This window comes from Ambystoma mexicanum, chromosome 5q (genome assembly GCF_040938575.1).
Source record: "Ambystoma mexicanum isolate Mex_15411 chromosome 5q, UKY_AmexF1_1, whole genome shotgun sequence".
NCBI classification, from domain to species: Eukaryota; Metazoa; Chordata; class Amphibia; order Caudata; family Ambystomatidae; genus Ambystoma; species Ambystoma mexicanum.
Window position 1 is genome coordinate 475911712 of NC_090933.1, and position 13303 is coordinate 475925014.

Consider the following 13303-nt stretch of genomic DNA (forward strand, 5'->3'; position numbering starts at 1 on the left):
GATCGACCATGCATTTTAAAATGGGATATGCAGCGTTACATCCTTTTTCAAGTATCATGTAATGACATAATCATTTATATTCTGCTCTTCCGTTTAGCAATTTTCATCCTCAGTATTTGTACCCAGTACCAAGCACTCCCAATGGTTGCGTTTAAGTTATCCTCCAATTTCTGTGTCCCTAATATTGCCAACAAGAAGCAATTTGTTGTTAGGGTATCATACATTCCACACAATCCATACTAATTGACTTCCATCTGGATTCCTGGTTGATTGCAGCTCATCTATGTTGCACTGTCCTGGACTAGCAACAGAACGAAGATCACAGAGATCTCTCTTTCTCTATTCTGCTATTGCTCTTAGCAATCTTTCTTATCTTGGTACTGCTGGCTTCCGCCATGTGCTTTCTCCACTTGGCTTTCTCCACATCCAAACGGCTCCAGATCTCAGTGCCACCACAAACTGAGCGGCCTCAATTGGCAGTGAAGTAGCAGCGCCACATTCAGCTCTGGAGTGTCCATAGAATACCTAGACAACTCTAATGATATAGGTGAATCTCACCTTAACTTTGTCCAAGGTTCCCAAAAGGTTTACAAAAGCGCTGCAATACTGGCTATATATCATATTCTTATTGATATAACTGGCCTTACAAAAGGATCAGAGAACAAAGGGTGGGAGGGACTAGTATAAGGTTAGGGAGAAAAGTATAGTTGGGTGAAAACTAGTTGAGCAGTGTATATCAGTCTAGCAATGTGGCAATCACTCAAAAAATGCACAGCCATAAAAATATGAAGTCAGCGAGGAATGTACCATGTCAGACAAAAACTAGGGCAATGCAACCAGTAATCTGCTATGTGACAATAGGTTTACTGAAGTAAAAATCTAATCCGGCTATGAAGCAATAAAATTTGGTGTGCAAAATAGATATGGATGAGCAACAGAAATGCATAGCAGTATGTACAGATGAATCTGGCTATAGAACACTCAATCTGATTCGGCAAAAGCTAAATCTGCCCATGCAACCCTAAATCTATCTACACAACAAATATTGTTATGAAATGTGTAATTTTGCTTTGTGACAATGTGCCTGATTCAAAGTCACTTTGCACTGCCAACAAACACCCTGATTCACAGAACGGTGCAAAGTGTATTTTTGCAGTGCTTGCAATGCACTATATGGGCAATATTCACGGTGCAAAGAGTACTTTTGCAGTGCAAAGTTACTTTGATTTGCACTGCAAAAATACACTTTGTGCCACTCTGAGAATCAGAGTGTTTGTTGGTAGTGCAAAGTCACTTTGCACCACACTAAAAATTCCATGAATCAGGCACAATGAATCTTGTGTTCTTAATATATTACCTGGTTCCAAAGCACCAAATGTGTCTGTGCAAATAAATATATATGGGTATGTAACAACAAATATCTGCATCCGCAAATGATCTGAGTAAGTGACAATTAAATCCAATGGTAAGAAAATAAATCAGATTGTGTAACTAGTGGTGTGAAAGATACATCTGGTTATGCAAATCTGTCCATGCAACTGATAGATCTGTCTATGCAACAAACAAATTTGACTATACAAAAAAAAAACGATCTGTGACACAAATTCAAAGGGTAGGAACTTGAAATCTGACTATTGAGCAATAGTTGTATATATAAAATACAATCAACTGGCATAAACAAAATAATCTTGCTATCCAACAATGAATCAGATTTGCAAAACATGAATCTGACTTTGCAACCATAAATCTGGCTATGTAGCAAAACATAGAGTGGCATTTAGATATAATTTGTTATTTAATATTAGTACCCGGCAAGGGTGAATCAGGTTAATACAAACAATCTGATTGGCCCTCCCCGGATACTTAGAAGCCTGGGAAAAACTTACCTGCAATGGACGCTCGGAGTGCCATCTCCCTCCAAGTTCCTTTTCTTTCTTTGTCTGGCCGCCATGGAAAGGGAGAAGTCCCTTCACCTCGATCGATGGTGCCCATTTTTTTTTGTTTACCTTTTTCATATCTTTTTAATGGCCATCATGGACAGGAGTCTACCCAATCCCTACTGTCAATTTGTGTTGCTTTTTTTTCTGGAGTTGCAAAACGCTTTCCATGCCATTTCACAACTCGAGAAAAATGCTATTAGTACCCCAGTACGACGTGTCAGGGTACTAATAGAAATAGAACCTTTAGAGGGGGGAATTACTGATCTGGTAATGCCCCCAGGGCTATGTTAAAGCCATTGCTTTGGTCTGACTTCTAACTATCGCCCCATGGGCATTACCAGACCGGTAATCACCCCCTCCTCGGGTTCAATTGCATCATTAAAGTATATGTTTTGGTTTAAAATACACCTTATAACTATTCAATTCAAATCAAGGGAAAACATGCTAAACAGATACAAAATGTAAGTGTCTTGAGTTTCCATTACTCTCTCCCACATTCCTAGTGAATTAAGAATTAATGAGATTGGGTTATTTGAAAGAGTCTTATCCACAAACGTTCGGTTTGTATGTAACCAGGATGTCTTACAAAGTTCCCTATAATGCCCTTTCTCAATAAATGTAGAGCTGCACAATCAACGAAAATATGTTTTACCATTTCAACTTCCTTTTTACACTGGGAAAATCTACACTTTTTGATCCTGCCTGGGATTGATGTCCCAACCCTCATGGTTTCGTTTGTTTCTACTCGGTTCAATCAGAACTACATCCTTGCTAGGCAAACGAAGTATGTAATGTTGATATCCTGCTTCAGACCCTGAATGTATCTGGTGATGTCATTGGCCCTCATTAGGACCCTGGCGGATTTTTACCGCCATCCACGGACTTTCCGGCCATGGCGCAAAGTCCCTTTACGCCATGGCGGATGGCGGACTTACCGCCCCATTCCGAGGTCGGCGGGGCGGTAAGTCCCCATTGTCCCATTTACCCTTCCCCATTCCCATTTCGGCCCCATAGGGCTCAATGGGAGTGGGGAAGGAGTTAATTACGCCACCGTAAAATACGGTGGCGTAATTAACACCAAGGTCCCAGAGCGCCATGGATTTTTCCGCCCGCAAAAAGCGGGCGGAAAAGTGTCCATGGCGCTCTGGAAACTCGTAGTTGGCGGTAAGGGGTCGGCGCAGCTAACGCTGGCGCAAACCCCTTACCGCCAGGGTCCTAATGAGGCCCATTGTCTGATGTCATGGAGAGAATCTTCCCCGAGTTCTCGGGATGTTAGTCAGTGTTCATTTGAAGGTGTGAGTTTCAGCTCAGGCAGTTGCAGACATGTAGCCTGGGTGGTGGGAGCCAGTGGGCTCTACTCAAGCGCTTGTCCTTCACTGATGTAACCTGAAGACCTGAATAAAGGAACTTATATTTTACCTCAACTGCTGCCTCAAGTAAATGTACTTTCTAACAGTTATTTGAAAGCCTTTCTAGAGCGCAGCCTACACCGACTAGGGTATCATGACGCCAGGAAGACAAGAAGAACAAGTAGCAATGAGGAAGATCTAAAGTTGGAGAGCGCAGCAGAAAGACAGATGGTTCCAGATGTCCCAGAGAGAAAGGCGTAAAGAGTTCCAAAGCCATGCAGTGGCAATGGAAAAGGAACGACTACAGATAAGGGAGCATTTAAAGCGGGGGACAGATAAGTGAAAGGCTGCTGCGGACCGAAGGCAGCATGTAGACATGTAGGTGACAAGGGGGGCGGGGGGATTTAGCCTGCAAGTACTCTAAAATATGTATGTGTGGATGCTCATGAATTCGGAGGGCACTTTCCTCTATTCTGTTGATAAGGATTTTGATTCTTTGTACCTCATATGTTCCTGCCAATCATGCATAAGCACCCTCTTCTTGCTGTCCCCCACAGTTCTATTTTAGGAAGTGACCAGTTGATCTGTATAACATTCGCCTCCAAACATTCATTCTGCTCTATACATATGTATACTCATTTTCATGTCCCTCTTTTAAGTGTATCATGCGGACAGTTCCACAGTGTCTGGAAGATTCCCCTGGAATAAATTGTAGAATCTAAATTTCATGAGCTTTAATAAGATTGCCAAGGATATTGGACAAGGCCCCAGACCTATGTGTGTTTGATTGGCATACCCAGGGGTAGGTTCAGCAAACAACGGCATATATTTCATACAATTTGTTTAACCGAAGATCCCACAGCAAGAGCTCACATTCTAAACCTTATAAAAGGGATGGAAGTATTTTCTGTCAATATGCTTTGATCAATCGTTTTCATGAAAAATCCTCCATGCTCTTTCTCAAAGCATATTAATAACACTATAGGTGTCGGAGCACTGGCCACTATCATGTGACACACTCCTGTATGTATATGAGGTTTAAATAGACATCATAGGTAACAATATTGCTAGCCATCTCGTTGGCTGTAAGAAAATAAAATACGTTGTTTTAGAATTTATATTAGCTAATGAGCAAGACGTGATGAATATGCATAAACACAGCTGATATGAAACACTGCATCGTGCTGTGCAAATATATTATGACCACACAACAAATAAATCTGAATCAGTGACAAATAAATCTGTGGTACGAGAAAAATAAAGGTGGCAATACAAGGATAAAACAATTGATGTTAAAAATGTTTTTTGCTATGCAAAGCTGGCGATGCAATTATATAGATCTAACTATGCAACACAATCTTGTGGTATAAATACATTATTCTGTCTACACAGCCATAAATAAAGTGGGATGATCACTTATTTTATCAAAGCAATTTGGTTTAAAAGAAACATTCTATTTAAAAACAAAACAATTTACACTTAAGAAACAAATGAAGCCCATAATGTCTAATGTCTTTACACTCTTAATTTCTTTATGTCGTTAAATAATGTTCATGAATTGTCATAATTATTAAGGACCATTGTTTCCCTCTCATTACCCTCAACCTGCATTCCTCAATGTTTAGTGTTCCTGCATTGTAGACACATCTTCCAGGCATTGTAAGTGTATTGTATTGTACTTCTCATATTTTGCAAATAAATGCTTAAGGGATTCAATCTTACCAGTCAGCTTACAAAGTCAGCACATTCTTCTAGATCACAGAACATGTTCACATGCTCTGTTATATAATCCATTGGTTCAGTGGTCGACTCTGCCTTCCAAGCAAAAAGTCTCGCCTTTTATTAAGGTTTCACCCATTCATTCCAGCCTAGCTGTCAGTCACCCAGTAGGGTGGCTGTCCTTGCCAGACAGTCAGCTGGCCAATCACCACAGAGTGCATGTGGGTCTCCAAGGAGACTAAGCACAGGGAGTTTCGGGCACCTCCCTCACTTCCTGACCACACCAGACACCCTGGAGCCAGAGGACGGCTTGACTCGGTGAATCCCGCCAAAGGCAAAGCAAACAAAGGAATCAGACCTGATTTGGCACGCAGAGTAAATCTCAAGAAGGCCCTTTCCAAGAAGAAATGGTGGAAGAAGAAGAAATGGGCCATTTTGACAAAATGTACACCCTTGGGTGCTTTACTGCAGCTGTGAACGCAGCCCACAGTAAATGCACACCACAGTAGTTAAAAGTAAACCACTGCCACCAGCCATTCATTGAGGAAAGGGTAACATAAAAATGTTACATGAGAAGATAAACAAAGGGGATACTAAGTAACCCCTCCAGCGCCCTTCTGTAAGATAGTGTGCTGGGTCTAGAAAGTTGCAAATGTAAGTAAAGTTAATTTCCCTTCACTACTCTTGGAAACATTAGTTCATCCAAGAGAAGGTATTTAAACCTTTGGGAAATCTAAGAGACTTCCCTGTGTCACTGCACTGAAGGTGATGTGTTACACAATGTAAAATGTGATGCCTATGGAGTTTGACTCCACAACCAAAAGAATCACGGAGCAAAAAAATCACTTTAAAATACATGAGAGAGGGGGAAAAAGGGTCTCACTCTCTCCAGGTTAAAAATATCAAGTCCTCAATTTCCAGCAAAGATGCTGGGGGTCTCTAAATTGGAGGGAATTAATACATTTCTGAGCATTCTCCCTAACAGTCTGGAGTCCTTTTGCAGACACTTTGAAGATGCAAACGCTGGAGATGAACAGAGCAACTGAATGGTAGGGCCTGGTCATGTGACCAGCAGCCTACTCAATGCTGTCTGCCTAGAGCTGGCCTACAGTCTGTAGGTAGATGCGTGGAAGGTGCAAAAAACTGGAGGTGGGCGGAGCAACTGTGTGGCCGCAAGTGGACACGTGACCAGCATCCTACTCAATTCTGTCTGCCTGGAGCAGGCCTACAGTCCTTAAGTGGATGCTTGGAAGGTGCGAACACGGGAGGTGGGAGGAGCAACTGCGTGGCATGGTCTGGTCACGTGACCAGAGGCCTATTCAATGCTGTCTGCATGGAGGTGGCCTACAGTCCTTAAGTAGAGGCTTCAAAAGCGTGAAAACTGGAGGTGGTGGAGCAACTGAGTGGCAGGGCCTGGTCACGTGATCAGCAGCCTACTCAATACTGTCTGCCTGGTGTAGGACTACAGTCCTAAAGTAGAGGCTTGGAACGTGCAAAAACTGGAGGTGGGCGCAGCAACTCATTAGTAAAGGGTAGGAAGGCGAAAAAATTGGAGCTGGGTAGTTCAACTGAGTGGCAGGGTCTGGTCAAGTGAAAAGCAGCCTACTCAATGCTGTCTGCATTGAGCTGGCCTACAGTCCTTCAGTAGAGGCTTGGAAGGCATGCAAACTGGAGGTGTGTAGAGCAACTGAGCGACAGGACCTGGTCACGGGACCAGCAGCCTACTCAATGCTGTCTGCCTCAAGCTAGCCTACAGTCTGTAAGTCGAGGTGTGGAAAACACAAAAACTGGAGGTGGGTGGAGCAACTGAGTGGCAGAGAATGGACACATGATTCGCAGCCTATTCAATTCTGTCTGCCTGGAGCTGGCCTACAGTACTTAAGTAGAAGCTTGAAAGGTGCAAACACGGGATATGGGTGGAAAAACTGAGTGGCATGTCCAGGTCACGTTGCCAGCAGCCTAAAAATGATGTCTGCCTGGAGCTGGCCTACAGTCCTTAAGCAGAGGCTAGCAAGGTGCAAAAATTGGAGGTGGGCAGAGCATCTGATTTGCAGGGCCTGGTCATGTAACCAGCAGCCAAATCAATTCTGTCTGCCTGGCGCTGGCCTACAATCCTCAAGCAGACTTTGCAAAGAGCAAAAACATGATGTGGGCGGAGCAACTGAGTTGCAAGTCCTGGTCATGTGACCATCAACCTAATCAAAGCTGTCTGCATGTGGCTGGCCTACAGTTCTTAAATAGAGGATTGGATGGCACATAAACTGGAGGTGGGCGGTGCAACTGAGTGGCAAGGCATGGTCACAGTACCAGCAGCCTACTCAAATCTGTCTGCCTGAAGCTGTCCTACAGTCCTTAAGTAGAGGCTTGGAAGGTGCGACAACTGGAGGTGGGAGGAGCAACTGAGTGGCAGGGTCTGGTCACAGGACCAGCAGCCTACTCAATGCTGTCTGAATGGAGCTGGCCTAAGTCCTGAAGTAGAGGCTTGGAACGTGCAAAAACTGGAGATGGGCAGAGCAACTCAGTGGCAGGGCCTGGTCACGTGACCAACAGCTTACTTAATGCTGTCTGCCTGGATCTGGCCTACAGTCCTTAAGTAGAGGGTAGGAGGTGCAAACATTGGAGGTGTGCAGAGCAACTGGGTGGCATTGTCTGGTTACGTGACCAGCAGCCTACTTAATGCTGTCTGCATGGAGCTGGCCTACAGTCCTTAAGTAGAGACTTGGATGGCACGTAAAACTGGAGATTTACAGAGCAACTGAGTGGCAAGTTCTGGTCACAGACCAGCAGTCTACATGCTGTCTGCATGGAGCTGGCCTACAGTCCTTAAGTAGAGGCTTGGAAAGCATGATAAATTGAGGTGGGTGGAGCAACTGAGTGGCAAGGCAAGATTTTTCAATGCTGGCTGCCAGGAGCTTGCCTACAGTCCTTGTGTAGAGGGTCGGAAGGCGTGAAAACTTGAGATGGGTGGAGCAACTGAATGTTAGGGCCTGGTCATGATAACAGCAGCCTTCTTAATGCTGCCTGCCTTGAGCTGGCCTGCAGTCCTTAAGCCGAGACTTATAAGATGCAAACACTGGTGATGGGCAGAGCAACTGAGTGGCAGGGCCTGGTCACCTGACCAACAGCCTATTCAATGCTGTCTGCCTGGAGTTGGCCTACAATCCTTTGACAGAGACTTGGAAGGTGCAAACGCTGCAGATGGGCAGAATTGAGTGGCAGGGCCTGGTCACGTGACCAGCAGCCTACCCAATGCTGTCTGCCTGGAGGTGGCTTACAGTCTTTAAGTAGAGGCTTGGGAGGTTCAAAAACTGGAGGTGGCCGTAGCCACTGAGTGGCAAAACTAAACACGTGATCAGCACCTCCTCAAGGCTATCTTCCTGGAGCTGAGCTACACTCTTTAAGTAGAGCCTTTGAAGCCTGAAGAAATGGAGGTGGGCAGAGGAAATGATTGGCAGGACCGTGTCACATGACCAGCAGCCTACTCAATGCTGTCTGCCTGAGGCTGGTCTATGTTCCTTAAGTAGAGGCTTGGAAGAGGTGAAAGCTCAAGGTTGGAGGAGCAACTGAGTGGCATGCCCTGGTCACGTGACCAACATCCTACTCGATACTGTCTCCCTGGGTTTGGCCTAAGGTCCATAAGCAGAGGCTTGGAAGGCGTGAAAGCTGGAGGTATGTGGAGCAACTGAGTGGCAGGTCCTGGTCATGTTACTATCAGCCTAATGAAAGCTGTCTGTATGGAGTTGGCCGACAGTCCTTAAGTAGAGGATTGGAAGGTGTGAAAGCTGGAAGTGGGCAGAGAAAATGAGTGGCAGGACTTGGTTATGTGATCAGCAACCTAATCCAAGCTGCCTGCATGGACCTGGCCTACAGTACTTAAGTAGAGGCTTGAAAGGTGCAAAAAACTGGATTGTATTCTTGTTTTTACCATGCTCCCCCCCTCCGGCTGGAAAACACTTTTGTATTGGTGCCATTCACATGTCCAATAAATAAATACAATAAAATAAGTGTATCTCTCAAAATGTAGGTGGGGCTGGATTGGAAAAAGCCCTTTTTAGAGGTAACTCCATTATTTGCCCAGCAGAATCAAACAAGAAAGAACAGCCCACAGAGGCCATATTTGCTTGTATACATTGGCAATGGCTACTGTTAGCAGGTGGCGTGCCATGCTCTAACAGATCCCTGGAATGAAATGACTCTTCTATTTATGCAGGCTTGCACACATACAGACAGAAATTGATTGAGGAGGACTCTGGGTGCTGCGAATATGGTTAGTGTCTGGAGCATGCTACATGCTTATTGCATATTCTTCTCATTTAAAGGGGGTGGGGGGGTCTTACCACACTCTTGAAAGTAATTTGTAAAGTTTTTATTCCTGAATTCTTTAATGTTCATCTCTATTTCCTGAAGTATTTTTAGAGGTGAACTTTCTTTTTTCTTATGTTATACTCCCTCTCCATTTACCGTGAGTATCAAAGAAGTAGAGCAGTGGGGATTCGCATGGTCTGTTATCTATTACCCCTGCTAATTATTACATTGTAAACGTGGTACATTAGTTTACCCTGGCTCCTTCTTAAGCCTTCCGCGGCATGTACAGCCATGGTAAAAATGCAAAATGTTCTTATTTCAAAAACTGCACTTTCACATTCAAGCAAGACCTGTTTCGTCCATTAATCCTTAATTGGAAAAATAAAGCCAAATGATTCCATGTACGTTAATCAACGCTCACAAACTGCAGCAACTGAAGACAACTGTCAGTAAAAAAAACTTTGCCAGGACACATTCCAATGTGGATTCGCGGACCACATCATTGAAATCCGAACTCTCATCTGATTATATTGGCGTCATATACGTTCAATGGGACATCACCACTGGTGCTCTAGTGCTGGAAATACTTTTATGAGAAAACACTGTGTGCCTCATTACAAGTTTGGCGGTGGTGAAAGAAAGTGGCAGCAATTCCACTGCTATTACTTTTTTGGTTGCAACACAATTTCCGCTGTTTTTCCCTCTGCCAAATTATAATTTTGGTGGATTAACCTGATTTGCGCTGAATGCATTTTGTGCTAACCTGTGCACTTTGCACCCTGCCTAAGCACATTGTGCACCCCAGAGGTAAGTGATGGCCAATGCAAGGGGCAGAGACGGGGGGCAGAATATACATAAAGCCTCACTCATTTTCGAAAAAGGGGAGTCACGTGCACTTGAACAGGGTGGCAGCAGGTAAACTCCTAAACACACCCAACAAAGTGCAAAACAAACGTAATTTACAAAAATTTATAAGACTGTCACGCAAACTACAAAGGGGGTAAATCTTACCGTCTATATGGAGCAGGAGCAAAGTGCAAAAGCATAATGAAACCAAGTGATAATGACTGACCTTGCACTGCTCATACTTTACAAAACCTAAGGAAGAGGCGTATGCACAGCATCTTCCACATCCACACCATCATATTTGGAATTGCAGATGAAGAGTCCTATGGCACATACCAATTACCCCTGCATGTCATTCTGAACATGGTCAGGGAGTAGGAGGCTTTCCTGGATTCACGCACCCTGTGCTCACATGCTATCTGCCCTTTGGCCACTAATTAATTCCAGTGAGCCACAGCAATTGTAGTTATTTTTATTTATTTTTTTACAGAAAGGAAGGTGCCCCTACAATGGTAGGAATTGGGGACAGATATAGAGAACACAACAGAGGTTCCTACCAGCAAACAGCTCCTAATAATTTGAATGTTTTGTATGGGTCTGCTTTTCTAAGAAATGGATGTACAGTCCAGTTTAGTTTTCAGGTATATTCAGCACAAACACTATTTGAGGACACTCTCAATGTTTTGACTTAATCAAACACAGTTGTGTAATTCAACAGTTTTCAAAGATAGAGTGCTTAATTTAGAAACACATATATGATCACATTGTTATTTACAATGTAATTTAAAATGGATGCCCATGAGGGGACATGACATCGTATGTGAAGAAACACAGGACAAGGTAACAAACAAATACAATCTACTGACACGCTGAATGACTAGCTACAGTGATTTCTTTTATTTTAAAAAAGCAAACACAGCTAATATGTGAAGAGGTGAACTCAGGGACACATCACTGTGTTTCGGCGGCATTGGGTGTAACGCCTTACTCAGGACAAGGAACACTATTCAAAACAAAGGATTGGGGGAGAAGAAGGGATTGGCTGTAACTTGATTCTATCTCACCAGTGTTCCCAGGATTCCCAGTTACCCAGTATTGGATGGTTAGTGCTATGGATAGAGGACCATAAAATCTTCTTGATAAGCAAGGTTCTCTGTGTATTTTCTAGAGCACATAATTATAAAGGGGGAGGGGAGAATTCATTGCATTTCCCCCTTAAGTTTGGGTTGTCCTGATATGTATAGCGGTAGTGTAAGGGTAGCATTTTAAGAAGTATACGTACATAACAGGAATTGATTTGAATCAGCTCATCATCACATTAGTTATTTTGTAGGTATAGAGGTCAATGCCGCAGCAATGGACAATCAGCAAGTAGGAGTCACCAATGGATAGGTACCTTTGGTGAAATGGAGAGAGGGAGGACAAGGGCGTCTAGTTAGGTGTGTTTGGCAATTGCAATAGATTCATAACTTAGACCGGAGTAATATTCTTAGAGTAATAGGTGGAGTAGACTCTAAGAATAGTGGACATATGGGGTTAATTAAAAATAACTTACAAAAGAATGGTAGATGGGCCACATTCATCAGCATTATTTGAAGGGATTGTTCTTTTCCTTTAAAAAAAAAAGAATCAAGGCGACGTCTGCTTGGCATGATTGGACAGTAGCCAGATCTACGGCAAGGGAGAGTAGAGGTATATTAATAACAAGGATCAATGCATGAAACCAATAGGGTAATATTACAGATGGAGACTATTCTTTACTTGAGCAGGCTGGGAAGAATTTATCAGCCCGTGAGAAGAGAGCGAGGCTTGGAGGACCGGGTTGCTGGAATTGCAGCTCCCAACTGCAATTCTATTAAGGGATATTATGCATGGCAAGTCTGTGTATCTGTGGAGGTGTTGCTATTGGTAATGGTATATGTCGAGGAGAAAACATACATGTGACAGCATGAATTCGTGCAGGTCACGTGTCTGGATCGAGTGCTAGCAATGGTGCACTGTATTGCCATAGCGCAGCCCTGAGTAAAACTTGAAAAAGGACTCTGAGTTCATTTAGTCATGCAAGATGAGCCATGTAGTCACCTCGGAATGATTTTGCAAAGTCTGGTGCAATTTCGTCCAGGGGGGGCAAAGTTATAGGGGGTGTCCCAAAATCTTTGAAATCCTCATAGATACAATGAAAACATTGTTTGGCTCGCGCCTACTGCCCAAACCGCTCAATGGATTTGCACCAAACTTGCACGAGGAGTGGCGACTGCAAATTTGGTGTAAAAACGTCCAGTTTAAAAAAAATAATAATAATGTGATATCTGGGTCCGGTCCTCTGACTCATTTCCTGATTCAGTGTCCACAGACACCTCTGGACAAATCAGAGATCAGTGTGACGTTCGCAGACATCATACGTGTCCGCTGATTGGGCAATTAAAAATGTGAGGTGGATCAAAACCTTTGAAAAAAACGCCATGTTGGATTCACAATCTGCACCCGTAGTTCGTGGACATTGCAGTAAAAACATATTAAAAAACACAACATGACACTTGTCAAACTAATGAAACAATCCCTTGGGAGGTGAGGGGTGACGTGGACGGGATGTGATATGGCCATAAAAAGCCACAAATCTGGTGTTTTTTCTTCTACGAAGTCCGCAAACATCTCCGATGTTCTCGGACATTCATGCATATTTCTGCATTACAGGGTTGGTGAAAATCAGTTTTTAGATGGCTTATAACTTTGGCACCACTCAATGAAACAGCATGAAATTGTGCAATATCATTTTAGACCTGACTCTGAATGGTTCACAATAGTTTGGTGCTGTTTCATCAAGAGGGGGGTTGCAAAATACTTGAAAGGCTTATACATTTGGTCCGTTTGACAAATCTACACAAATGTTTGCAAAAACATTTTAGACCCAGATTTTAATGTTTTTTGCAGTTTGGTGGGATTCTGTCAAGAGGGGACATAATTGGAGGTGGGGGTCTCAAAGAGTATAGCCCAAACCTTGAATGTTTGTGCAAAGTCTGAATGGATTTTGTCAAGTGTGGGCTAAGTTATATGACTATTTTTTGTATGTCCATTTTGACACTTTTCAAAAAATAAAACATGGATGGATTTGTAGCAAACCTGTGCAAGGAGTATTGGCAAGGA